General features: G+C 30.3%; 1 protein-coding gene across 1 annotated transcript in view; it reads left to right on the forward strand.

The window, feature by feature from the left end:
- The first annotated feature begins 5,511 nt into the window (after positions 1-5,511).
- The window catches only part of LOC128989329 (uncharacterized), a 510,234-nt gene continuing 500,780 nt past the window's right edge, over positions 5,512-14,965 (forward strand). Inside the window, exon 1 of the mRNA XM_054411209.1 lies at positions 5,512-5,529. The gene's annotated coding sequence lies outside the window, so the exon portion shown is untranslated. The remainder of the gene's footprint in view (positions 5,530-14,965) is intronic.

Genomic DNA, 14,965 nt, shown 5'->3' on the forward strand with positions numbered 1-14,965 from the left:
ATATTTTATTTAAATGTACATCAAGTGCAGGATTTCACATGATTGTCATATAAAATTAAAGTGTAATATACAATCATCAGGTTCATCGACCTTTGACTATTAGTGAATGATATGACTTGGTTTTTTAAGTAAACAAACATTATTTTACATAAAAAATTACTGTGAATAAAAACTATTACAACAAATTATTTACTTGCAAAAGTAAAAAACTGTTTAGCAATCTGACATTAGCTCGTCAACAACCTTTATCGTGGGTAAGTGATAGTGGTAGTGACAAACTATGATTTTTCATACTAAAAATTACAATAGGTGCAATACATTTTAACCAAGTATTTTTATGTAAACCCTTCTCATTGTAATGGATTTAGTTTTATAAATTTTATTATGCTCTTAAAGGTTTTGTTTTACTCAAATATCAAAATATTAAACAAATTAAACAATGTATAGGTCTTTGCAACAAAGAATATTATTTAAAATACAACAAAAACGCATCGCGTGTTAAGATGCTGTAAAACAATCTGAAGATGGAAGTGGCCTCTTAGAGGAAACATGAGAAGGATGGTGGCCTATCGTCAGAGGCCATGCTATCACGTACACACTGTTTTACGTACTCTAAGAAATTGAGGCTGAATCTTTAGCTTTATCTATACTCAACTACTTACAATGCAATGATCAAATGCAATATTTGTATATCAAATCCAAAGGTTTGATTGGCAAGTAAATTTTCTTTTTTCAGACTAATAATCTTCCTTACCTTAATATATGTAAAACTCAACACCTTTGGATCTTTTTAATACTACATACCCATTGAGATATCTTAGGCTATAATAGTTTTGGTTGGAAAACTAATCTTTTTGAACACATTATGATAAAAACTTATGGTAAAAGTTAAAACATTTGTATTTAAAATATAGGCTACTCTTTTACTTTAGTGATCGTGTCTTCCTGAGTGTGAATGTTTTGAAGGCGAAATGATTAAAAGGGGGTTAAAATTGTGGTATTCATTTTTTGATGATACTTTTTGTTCAAAATCAATATCCAAATACAACTATATAACCTTAAAAAATACATGCGTCTATTCTCCCTAATACTACAACACTCTGTTAAGTATTGAACTGATTGTCATAAGGGATATTTGACTTTCAACTACTGCTTAAAAATGAAATGGAGCCAAATGTAATGGAAGCCCATAAAAGCCCTTGGAATACCCATTACTTAAATTTCAATATGAAACTTAATATATATTTTTTTACAAAAGTTGCAATCTTTAGGCGGGATTTGGTTGCCATGCCAACACCAACGATGATTTCAAAGTTGGTGTAATGATACAAAAACAATAGATCTTAACCCTTCCCGGGCTAAATTAAATGAAGGGCTCGAACTTAATAATTTTTTGACAAAATAAAAAGACGTAAAGTGGTTATGTTTTGTATTTATTCTGGTTGAAATAACTCATGGATCATAAAAAGGTTTTCCTTAGGGCTGAACTAACTTTTGTAAAACAGTTATGAAGAAATTGCATTTAATTTGACGGATATATCCGTCCACCTTATGTTTTTTTGGGGGGCCAAAAACGTTCTTCAGGTTCATCATATTCATCACATTCTATACTATTATTTTCATTTCCAAGTATAAAATCCCCCCCCAGACATACTTTTATCATTTTATATTACTTCATCTATGCTTTTATTAAGCATCCAATACTATCTTCAAATTTAAGATCGTTTGGATTAGTCAATTTAGCTCGATAACATAAAAATAAAGCACAAAACACAAAAACAATTTAAACGTCACTCACTAACAACCACTTGTGAAATGATAGTTTCACATTATTTACTCACTCTATGGTGCAAAATAGTAGCCGGAAAGCTTGTGCAATTATTATACAAATTACCCATTTATAATGCAGTGTACTGTTTTTTTTTCTTATTATAAAGATTGGTGTATACTAATTAGTTTTTTGGCTGGATATATCCGCTATAGCCCGTCCATAGCCCTGAAAGGATTTTAAGTCTCAGTAAAAATACATATACTGTAGACAAAACTCTTCTTTTCATGGCAACCACACTGACGTTACAATACAGATGATATACTATTACGAACTCTTATGTTTCCATGACGACAACAACAACGTCAAAATCACAGTTGATCTATCAGTGCAGTAAAAATAAGAATTCATTATCCGCAAATAAATTATAGATTTTACGTTTACACGAAAGCAATGAAAAATATCACGGTTGGTGTGTCAGTGTGTAAAAAGTACAAGATTAGTCTCGATTGCTACCATACATTGTACGTCATTATAGTGGTTGCTATGGTGGTTGGGGCAAGGGGTTTCAACATCATTTCTCTGTGTGGTAGACCTCAGACTGGTAGATTAATTATGACCTTAAGTGTAAGTTGAACATGTCTATTAGGTGAATAAACTGAATACCATAGTTAACGACCTTCTTATGCTCTGTAAACAAACATGACTGTTCGATTCATGGGTAAACAAAAAAACTTAATTGTAGAGAAAATATTTGATTACTTAATCTTAGCAAAATCTACCTATGTACGTACAATAAGGAACATAAAGGAAGACAAAATTTATGTAAAAAATGAAGGACAATCTTTTAGGTTTGGGCAATGGAGAAAGGATAAATAAAGATATCTATATCAAAGATAAGTTGAAAACTTATCTTATTCGAGTGGAAAGCTATTTAACATCTATGCTTTAATTAAAAGTCTGGAGCTAAATCTTTGACAGTAAGAACAAGAGAAATGAAGTTAATTGCTTTGCTAAAGCACCAAGAAACAAGGTTTTATATTCTCTTTAGATTTAAACTTTATCAATTAACTGGATATTGCAGTTTTAATATCCTGTTGAGATTATTAGCTTATTAACTTTTGCAAAATCAAGAAGGTTATAGCACTTGTTTGTGACGAGAACATTTTTCCTTATGAAATAAAAACAATAGTTTACTCTAAATTTTTATTGAATGGGGAAAATACTTGTGATGTTGTGAGTGTTAATGGGTCATAAGCTTAAAACAGTTATTTTGGTTGATTTTCATGACCTAAATCTAAATTACCCAATTTACTGTAAAATCATTGAATAAATATTGATATGAATCTATTCAATCGTATATTCCAACCTATATAAATGTCCATTTGTTTCATTGTATTACAATTCAGTGAATATTTTGATTTTCGATAAAAAGAAATGTAAAACCTTATAAAACAAGAGATCAGCTGATACGACGAGTGCATAGAACTATCAACTAACCGAGTTGCCATTATCCAACAGCTGTTGTTCACTTGATAAAGTCACAGCTTGTTTCCATTTAAACTACTCTTTATTCAGCACGTATTTTAATTTTTAAAGTTTTTTTCTAGTAAAAAGGTAGTAAAGTAAAGTTGTAAAGTAGTAAAAAAATGTACGGTAGCTGTTTAAACGAGTATTTTGTTTAACCATTCCATAATCTTTTATACAAACAATTAGGCGTTCAAATACTATATTGTTATTTGGAAACAGAATAAGCTATGGATGTTCACAAAATAAAATCTCCAACACAGCAAAATCTTCCTCACCGATGGGACTCTTGATCGATTCCTTGAAACTCATGGATTTGATTAAACTACTAGACAGACTGCATCTATATAAAAACTAGACTGACCTCTTTTTAAATGAAAATTTTATTATCCTTAAAAATAAAACTGTGCAATTTTCCTTCAAAATATTTAAATACAACCAATTTAATGTCCGATTTTCTTTTTTTAAAGCTTAAACTAGACACATTGTGTACGATTTTTACCTAAACAAATGTTTCAATAACACATATTTCTTTAGTCAAGTAAAACAAAAATGCATATAATAATCCTAAGCAGACAAAATATAATATTAAATATTTTTCTAAATATCATGAGACCTTAAATTGCAGATATATGTGGATTTTAAATTAACTCATAATAACATGTGATAAACGTTATGTAATTGAAATGGTATAGCCCAGATTAGTGATACATACAATGCACGAACATTTTTTAACAGTGAACTTTAGAAGGCATGTATATTACAATATAAAACCTTAGCAATATCTCTTTCTACGCCATCACTTATGTGCAGCACACGAGGTTATCTCTCACTTTACGACCTTCTCAGGACGCCTCGTATTTTTTAATGTCGCTTTCATTGGATGAACTGAAGATAGACAGCAATTTTACAAACGACAGTTTTATGTGTGCTTAGATAGTTATGATACCAAATAATAACCTTGAATATAAGTTAAGTTTATGATTTCATTACAGGTAGATCTTTGAATTTTTGATCAAAATTAAATTTGATGTTTAAGAAAGCATGGTTTGGATATTTCAAATTAAGTTTATTGGTGCTTGAAAATATTGTGTGACGAAAAACTGAAGTGTGAAAGACGAGGGAAGACATTCTTATGTTTTCAGACGTGTTGTGGATTCTAATGCTTGAATATGAATAAACAGCAAAACAAGTTACTGGAAAAAAAACTGTAGTTTACGTATTTCCTTCAAAAAGCTTGAAACAATGCAAAAAAGGGTAAATATATGTAAAGTGCTAATGTTTTGTATGGTAGAACACGTTTCTGCACTTGGTTTCAATTTTATCACCAGTAAACAATAGCTCAGCTTTATACTGTACCAAGCTTACTTAAACTTTACCCAGCCAGCAGGTGGATGTAATGTTTGATAATGATTGCAAATGCTAAACCATTTCCACAAATTAACTGGTAACCGCTCACTAGATAGGCAGTTTCCCCCCTATAATGTGATTCCGAGCAAATGCACCATTGGATGACGCAACCCAGGCGATTTAATTGCAATAATTTATATTTAGTTCTTTCATAGTAGAATTGAAGGAAACCTCTTTAACTAGTAGTGTTTACATCATTGAATATCTTTTGGACTTGCTAATATATTTGCTATTTAACTGTTAAGGGTTGTCTATTATTTTTATATGGTACTTACTGTAAGTATGGGATTTACTTTATTACAAAATATTCTACTTTATTAATATATTTTGTGAACAAACTTAATTTTCAAGTTTTTAAAGTTAAGTTAGTGTTTAAACTTTAAAGTGTGAAGCATCATTATAATAATTTCCTACCACTCCATGGAAATGAATAAATTGCCACACCTGTTAATATTACGCACAATGGCTCATTTCCGCTTAAAAAGAATTTCTAAAAATTCATTTTGTGGAATTCAATAGACATAATTGATTTTGAGATTTTAAAACGTTTTATTGTTTAGTATAAAAGTTTATGTTTTAGCAACATTTTTCAAATTTAGATGATGGTGACTCCCCGAGTATACAGTTGATCAAAACATGACCCAAATATCTTATTTAAGCGAAATCTTAGTCAAGAACACGCCAGTTGAATACTTATAATATTAAAATTATTAAAGGAATATTTCTGTTTGCCAGCTTTTTTGGTATGATACTATTAATTGTATTCTTCTTTTCAGAAAAATCTCAAACAAGTGTTTCTGCGCCACAGTATTTGGTGTTATGTGGTAAGTCTGAAAAATAACATATTCTTATTTTGTAATGTAGCAATATTTATTGTATTTATTTTGTAAAATAGATCACTTAGTAAAGTTGTATAAGTATTTTTTATTGTTGATAATTATCTGGTGTGTTTATATGATAGCTATAAATGAATTCAAAACTTAAAGAATTTCCTTACATTCAACAAAAATTAGAAAATGATTAACCCCAAATAATTTTTAACTTCCCTTTTATAATCTAATTTAACATGTTTCAAGACTTAATGACTAGCCGCACAGAATGTTAGGCTTCTACTCTGAAAGTGACTTGATGAATAGGCTATAAGCACCATTACAGTTACAATAAGACTGGTTTTTAACACGGAAAATGGGTAATGTGCATATTTCTAAATGTTTTGGACACTAAACTCCAATCACTATATAATTATTGTGATAATTATCTAAACCTATTTACGGTAATAGATTGATAAGCTTACACAAACTAAACCAAAGCTCTAGCAGTGTGTCGTATATGTTGTATAGTTTGGACAGTTCACTAAGCTAGAATATACTATTGTTATTCATAAACTCTGTGGACCGTAAGATCAAATGTTTCAAATCTGTTTAAAACATCCAAATAGTTACAGCTGAAATATTATTAAACAACTTGATCCAACGAACTTTTGTGTACACTCATCAAATTCAGCATTTGTGGTAAATATGTCTGCAAATAAAACGTATCCATCCACAAAATAATCACTTCAGGGCAAAGGAATTAATAACGGTAACAGCTTTTCGTGTAAAACAAAAAAAAATTATTTGTAATGTAAACAATTTATGAAATTTTATTTTTTGCAATTTAGTAAGCTAAATAATAAAAACTCAATAATGCCGTCAATTATGTTTATCACACGAACCACCATAACTCTCCTTTTGACCGTCTATGACTTTAAAACCTAGGCTTTGCCTTGATGTCATACTCGAGCTAGTGTTAAACAGATTCATTTCAGGCTAATTTGATTGAATTTATTATACCTCAAACTGCAGTCAAAACAGCTGTTTCAGCGTAAAAATTCTGGCTCTAACTCTTCTCTAGTAGGAAAAAATCGGCTTGAGGTGAGTTGGTTGAGCTGAAAATATTGATAGTTGTAAAATTCGTCTGCTGATTCTGCCGATGAAATTAGTTCCTTATAATTTGTGTTTATCATCGTGTTATATTGGATAGTTCATACAATATACTCTCCTACCACAAATTGATAATTTAGTAATGATATTCATTGTATATATACTGCAGCATATAAAGTATAATATCGGAACAAGTCATGTAGTAGTGCTTCTGAGCTGTTTGCAACAATAAGAGGATGAACATTAATATTAACGACCGTCAAGGGAACTATTACACTCACCAGCGTTGGCCAAAGGATGCATCGCTTACAAAGGCTTTTACGGTCTGAAGTATCTTACATAAATTACATAAAATGTATGTAATGCATTTCATACTTATTAATAATAGGGTACATAAATTATTGCGAAAGGGGTTGACGTAGTTTAATGCTAATTAGACAGAATTATTTTAACAGTTTTTAGGATCCAGTGACCTTCAGTGGGAATTTACTTAAAATGTGTAATAAATACATTCAAAAATGACATTTTTTAAATTAATTGCAAATGTCGAGGTAATGAAAAGTGTAAATCAATACCCGATATTTGTCCTATTTCTGAAATACTATAACATTTACGTGAAGAACTTAACCTCAACATTATTTAAACTTCATTTTAACTACGTGACAGGGAAGCCATAAAAGAAATTTTGACGATTGTTATAAAATTACTTTATGGTCGTTTGACATCACTCTTAGTTACGTAAAAATGGAGAAGACGTTAAACAGATGGACAAGTGTTTAGTTAAATAACGGTTAAGTTGAAACTATAAAGTATTGTTGTTTTATTAGTATCAGAATGAGAGAAGAATATCAAAGTATCAGGCTAGCATAAATGGAAGAATTTTTACATGAAAACACATAGTTTTATGTGGCTACAAATACTTCGATAAAAAATATCGTAAAGGCCATAAACCTGATACTAAGATAATTAACACATAGCTTAAAATGCAACAAGGTAATATCCTGACTATCACCATAAAAAATGCATATTCGAATTATTATTCTTTAAGGCTTAAATATGGTAATGTTAAAATTGAAATCAAAATCGTATTTACACCAAGACGTACATGGATAATCTATAAGCTCAGAAGCTCCATTTTCAAACACTTTACAAATAAGGATTGTCTTCATTTACCTAAACGTGTTACGTATAGTTTTACTTATATGTTAACTTTTTACCTAAACTAAAATTACACTTGAAAATTACAGCTGTGCCCATGCTAGTAGAAATATATGCCAAGGAAAGGCTTTAAATAGAGATAAAACCAAATAAGAACGTAGGTTTGTGATTGATGAAGATGGATTCAGGCTGTTGTCGTGTATGGCTGTCTAGATACAACTAAAATACGAAAACATGCTGTGTATCTAAATATATAGAAACGCTAATAAATTCATTAATTCAACAAAGTAAATACAAATAAATAAAATCTAATTAACTGATTTAATTGAGATATTGTATATTGAAGTTGGTTTCTGTTTACTATTTAGTCATTATCATCCAACTCTAAGAGACCAATTAAATCGTAAACATATTTTTCTTGATGGTCGAATCGTTATAGTGTTTATCTTCAAGAAAGTCGCTCTTTCGATTCCAATAGTTCCTCTATACGATAATGACCATTTGGTTATCAGTTAATGCTATTAACAAAAGGACAAGGTTAGGTAGGAACATGACTAGGATTTGGACCATTCTCTCTAAAAAATCTTTAAAATTCAATAGTATACACGTGGTCTTCAATTCAATATCTGGTTTTAGACAGTTAACCCCCTGAATTGCCAAAAAGTTTCTATTAATCAAACAAAAATGTTTAAATTTACTTTCCCTTTAAAGTATTTACAGGTTCTAAAAATACGATCTTCTCCCACTTTTAAGATTTAAAAAAATAAACTTAACAGCGAGATTTATTTTTCCAGATAAGGTCAACGTAGTTTATAAAACAGTTAAATTTAATATTCTTAGTAGTAGGAGCAGTAGTTATAAAGCCTGATACAAAAAATCTTAAGGAGTTTAGCCTTAATAGGGCATCTGTGCGGATCTTGTGGTGTTCTTGAGATATCTTTAAAAAGAAACAGTTTATAATTAGTTTTTATAACCCTTTGTTTTAGTTATATAATAATTTTATTCTTTTGGAATAGTTTCCTGTAACAGTTAACTCTAAGCAAAGCCATAAATGTGATATTCCCTATATTGGAGAAGCGAGTGCAGCTTGTAAGAGGAAGGTTATGTAAAATGTTTGGCTTGAACTGAGAATATTGCATTGCCCTTGCAAAAACAGCTTGTTAAACTTTCTTCCTGAATAACGTTCTTATATTTCATCTCACGTAATATCTTTTACAAGAAAAATTCCAACAATATACACTTTATTACTTTGTTAGTTTTTTTTATATGAAAACACTCAAAAACACAATGCAAGAAATCATATTATGTCAAATAATTTTCCATTTTTGAATCAGTGTAACGAAGTATGTAAACAATTAGCACTGTAACACTTTTTTTTTCTCTATAAGATTTATTTTTACTCCCTACTCAAAAAATCCCGATGATATAAAATCATGGACTACTGTCAGAACATTTTAAAAGTTAAAAGTAAATTGTAAATAATTTGTATTGAGTGTTTGCGTTAGCTAATCAACATACATTTGTTTGACTGGAAATGGAATACTAAATCCCTTCAAATTCTTAGTTAGTTGTTTTAGTGGAACGTAAAATAATATAATTTAAATTTACAAATAGATCAAATTATTTATATTTTTAGTTATGTAATTAGGTTATCTTGCGATAGATTTCCTAAATGATCATTTTGATTGTTCTAAGGCAATTTTGGCAGACAAAATATTCGTCCAGGAGGACTGGCGGGCAGGCAAAAGCGCCTAAGGTCAATACAATTCTTTGCACGCCGTTGAATTTTCCAACATCAGTGGTAGTTCTAATTTCCACAGACGTGACATGGTTCCCACCCCGTCCAAATCCCCCCAATATTTCAATTTTTGGTACAAATTGTATCGAAAAATATGTGATTGTGTCCATACCATCGATGTATCGATGGTCCATACTTAACTTAGGGTAAATGCGCATTACGTTAAACCTTTTTAAGCATAAATTTTGTAATCTATTTCTAGTGAAATCATTTTCAATTAATGCGTGGAAAAAATAACATTATTTACGTAGAGACAATTGGAAAAATCAACTAAGTTATTGTAGACCTTCTTTGATAAAACAACATTTGCATTTAGCCTTGCCTCGGGGCATTGTCCTAAGCAGGACTTTATAAGATAGGATTCACGTCTGGTTCCTTACTCATGGGAACTTCGTCGGGTCTTTCGTTCGTTGTGTGTTTTGGTATATGCAATAATTATTTCTCGTGTTTTGACGTTTTGCAAGCTTTAATGATGTTGCGATTGCAACGGAAGTCGTCAGCATTTTGTTAATAAACATTTAGGTTGACAAACGTAACCTCTATTGACATGAAAGGAGTCCAAGTCAGAAAAATGGATTGTTGAAACAGAGAGAAGATAGCAAATATTTTATTTAAAACAATTATATCTTCATAAAAATACAATTAATAATATATTGTTAATGGTTATAAAGTATATTGAAGTGATTTGTTTGTAGTGTATATTGTAGTGAATACTTTCCTTGTCCGGAAATCAGACTTCGCTTTTCCAAAAATTAGCTACCGGTACCAATATGGCTTTGTTATTTGCATGTAATTGAAATGAATTACAATACCTTATTCTACACCTAAGGCTAGAGATATAAATGTTTTTGTTTAACACGGACATTAATTTAAAATAACTTTTAATATCAAGAAGTAAAATTAAAATTTCCACTGAAAGAATGGTAGTTTTATGAATTTAAGTATGTACGTTTCCAAGTAATTAATATGAAAATAATATACTTTTTTTATAGTTGACTAGCTGTAACCCGCGGGCTTTGCCCCGTTTAACTTCTTAATTTTCAAGATTATCTCGTTCGCATGGCTCAATCACGTCCTGGTTGAAGTTTGTTCGCTACGCTCACTCCCCTTTAGGTTGGAGCTCGTTCGCTACGCTCACTCGCCTTTAGGTTGGAGCTCGTTCGCTACGCTAACTCGCCTCCAGGTTGAAGTTCGTTCGCTACGCTCACTCACCTTTTGGTTGCAAATTAGCTGTTGTCATAAATGTAAAAGAAATAATAGTGCTGCACCCTGTTGGTAATCCTTGTAACTTTAATGCTATTGAACATCATAGAACAGAACCAACTTGTTTAATTGAAACAGCTGTTAAGATTCAATAATTCCATTTCTCATAAGGTTAACATGGGAAACTCCAGAGCCACTGGGGTGGAGCCCGAAAGGATTTTTGAAATAAGAATATGCCTATATGTTAATCGGGAATGTGAGCTATCATCATGCCAAATTTCAGCCCAATCCGACCAGTATTTTTCGAGTTTACTTTTCCCATACACACATACAGCAACCACCTCTTTTTTATAATAGTATAGATTGTCTTACATACATTTATAAAGGTGGTTAGCCTAGTAATACATAATTCGATTATTGTAGAACTTTGTAAAGAAAGTTAGTTGAGTGAGTAAGTTAAACAATAATATTACTTGGTGACGAACTTTGAGGAACGAACTTGTTACAAACTAATTTGTTATATTCGTCAAAGTAGACTTCGTAAAAATGTAATTAATTTCTTTGCGTCGACTGTTTCATCAAAGTTAGTTTCCTTTATACTATATTTCCTAATTATTTAATATGAGAGGCCAAAAACGACAGGTCTCCCACTCAACGATTCATCTTAAGTAAATACTTTCTTTTGCGTCCTCTCTAAACAAACACAAAATCGTGATATCCTTCTAAAGCTTCTAGACTCTTTTATGGTTCCGAAAACAAAATGTAATCATTTATTTTTGTTTATTGCCAAGCTTTATAAAGACATAGAAAAAGTTTTAATATCATTTTTATAGCTTCTTTTTCCATTAAAGTTTCTTCGGATTGTCAACTTTTTTCACGCAAACATGTTTAATAGCTTTTATTGGTCCATTTTAAAGCTTCTAGTTGTTTCTGGTCGGTTATGTGTAAGGTAACACTTTAAAGAGTTTTAAAATTGACAAATTTATATTTAACAATTGAATCAAATCTAAAGGTGATGAGAATGTTGAACCTAACTTGGAATTACCTTTATTATTGATAGCTTGCACCCTCGATGTTCATTTGTCTATGTTGCTTTCTGGCACTGATTGATTGATATTGACTATAACAGTAGTGAGTAATTTACTATTATTATGATTGCCTCTTTGTTCTTAGTTTTCTAACACTTGGGATTAGTTTGATTTTTTAAAGCTGATTCGGGTCACAATATTGTATCTTCATTACTCTAAATATTTTGCCTAACCAGTATTATAGTAGTTTGAATACAATACACTTAACTTGATTCATAGAAGTATTTAGGCTATGTCCGGGCGAAAAGATAGACGTTAAAAAAATATTAATTCGTTATTCTTCAATGTACAAAACCAAAAGTTATAATCTGTAAAGAAATTAAATAGTATTTTTCCTAAAATCGTGTAAGCTAAACTATTTTATTTTATTAAAATTTAAAATTATGTGGTAGAATTTAAGCGAATTCCCCTCAAAATAGAATGTGGAAGTTAAAGGCAAACATGTTCTGCTTCACTTGTTAAACGGCATTTGATAAAACTCTCCGGGGAAGAAATGACAGTTTCAGATTTTCATTGAACCAGATTTAGGGTTACCAGTAATTCTTGGTAACGTATTCAGGATAAGTTGTTTCCCTTACTTTAAACATTTCCCTCTATTAGCAATAAGAATGAATGGGTAACATTTATGTTTATATGGGATAGTAAAGTAGAAACTCATTTACATATCGTTCTCTACTTCAGTATATTCACAAATTTATTTCATTTTCATCAAAGTTTTGGGGTATATTTGACCCTAGATTGTATATGTTATTTTTGGATTTTTGATATAAATAAATGTTTTATCATTGAACTCATTTGTATGCATACCAAAAATGATCTACATTAGCGTTAACCGTTAGGAGTATAAACATTATTTACGATTTTTTTCATTAGTGGATACTAATATGCATTTATAGAGTTACATCAATAAATCTGTAGATAAGACTATTATGTAAACTGTGTTTTGCTCCTAGTAAGTCAATTTTACATTGATATTGAAAATAATCCCTTGCTTGATACGTACTCTCTTTGATTCTCGGACAAAAGCTATGTTTCAAGCTGTTTTCTGATAAGAGCACCATCAACGCACATTGTGTGGCATAAGAAGGATGATGACACAGCTGTTTTCAAGATGTTTGTTTCGTCTGTTGAAATAAAAACACTATATGACAAATATTTCCTAAATGGGATTATTTACCTAAAATTCATGACCACCATGAGATATGATTTATCATGATTTATGAGATACCTGTGGTTCGGAACCCAATTTAAGCTCTACAGTATATCCGTCAAAATCAAACTATAAATCCCACTAAGATTACATTAATTGGTTTCGGTCTCATTTCATGATAAGTTCATTCCATCAATTTATTTTAAAACTGCCTTACAATCATTTAATATTTTATATGACTGTAAGAAACATACTTACGTTCGGTAATGCTCTTCCCCTAAACTATCCTTTTATTTAAACGGTTTATTAAAAATTCAATTTAAATAATTTTAAAATTTAACTCGTATGACGATTTTTCACATAAAATCATTTGTGATACATGTCATATAAATTTAATTTTTAATCAAGATTGAGAACCATAGTACTCATTCCCTATAGTAAGCAATTTCTTTGGATTTGCTCTAATAACTCTTACAATGCTTTCACAGGGGTTTAGCGTATAGGTTTAATTCATATTTGATTTAGGGATTAAGAAAAAAATTATCTTAACTTGAGTATATTGTGCTAGTTTAAAATAATTTGAAAGCAATTATTTATTTTACATAATTTAAACTTAACGGGCTACAATAAATTAATTTATGTTGTATACTAATTGTGTTACAAGCAAAAACATTGTATTAAAATTAAGAAATACTAGTGTACCTGTTGCTCGAATTCGAGCAATTGCGAAGCATAACAGGCGTTATTTTAAAACGAATAAAAGTCATAATTTCTGATGACTTTATAAGAGTCGACTCAAAGATTATGGAAATACTCAAGATGTACACAGCAGTTAGATATAATCACAATTTTTTGTAAATATATTATCTTTTTTCAAAAGCCGACCTTGTTTTTTTAGTGTTTTCTACAAATTTTCCCCACTCATAGCCACATTAGGTTTTCTATAATAACGATTATAAATGAAAAAAAAAACAAACATTATTTCTATTTCTTCTACTGTACTTGGTTGTGTTCTATGACTTTCCTGTTTTCATTGTTTGCAAATTGGCTCTTTCAATTATTGCTCAAGAAATGTAGCACAGTATTAATTCAGTTTTATTTTTAGTATATCAAACTGTCCAGTATTTCTCACTTTTTCCATTGTAATTTTAAAAATTACACCAACCAAGTATCGTCTACTACAGATGCAATACGCCAAAGAATATCGTGTACGTGCAATCTCCAAGAAGTGGTAAAATACCCCCGCCGCAGCAAACCTGCAGACTGAGCGAATTTCCATTTGACTGATTGGATTTACACTGAAATGTCTACTTAAAAATATAACATTTATTCTCTATTTAAATAGAATTAATTTAACTAGTACTTAGGTTTGCTGCATCAGGGAGGGTAAAACTGTTTTTTTAAACGTTAATAGTTAGTAAGAAATAAAAACATTTTCCAAATTTGATCAAAATATGTTCATAAACAAGCAAACTACAACAATTTACTTATTCTCCGTAAGAATAACATGGGAATTTTAAATTTACAATTTTTTGGAATTTTCTCCGTAACCATTAGGTGCATAATAACGCTTCAATATACTAAATTATTTGTTTTTTTAAGCTCTACAAAATGGTTTGGAAAGAAATTGCTAAATTTTATGTTTTTTGGGTCAAAAATGGGAAAAACCTATTTTTACCCCATAAAACCCCCCGTAAACCCCCCGTTCCCATGGTCTGATCATGCTGGATCGCGAACTCGTTCGAATAAACGTAGGTTTACACGTTTGTACCAAATTTCATCAAAATCGGATCATTTTTGCCCGAGTTATCGTGCTAACGGACACACATATATATATATATATATAGATATATATATATATAAATATATAAATATATAAATGTATAAATATATATATATATATATGAATTTGAACGGATGGTGTTTTTGGCCTCTAGGGAC

This window comes from Macrosteles quadrilineatus, unplaced genomic scaffold (genome assembly GCF_028750875.1).
Source record: "Macrosteles quadrilineatus isolate MER2022 unplaced genomic scaffold, UCM_ALF_1.0 Scaffold_3__2_contigs__length_128488019, whole genome shotgun sequence".
Taxonomy (NCBI): domain Eukaryota; kingdom Metazoa; phylum Arthropoda; class Insecta; order Hemiptera; family Cicadellidae; genus Macrosteles; species Macrosteles quadrilineatus.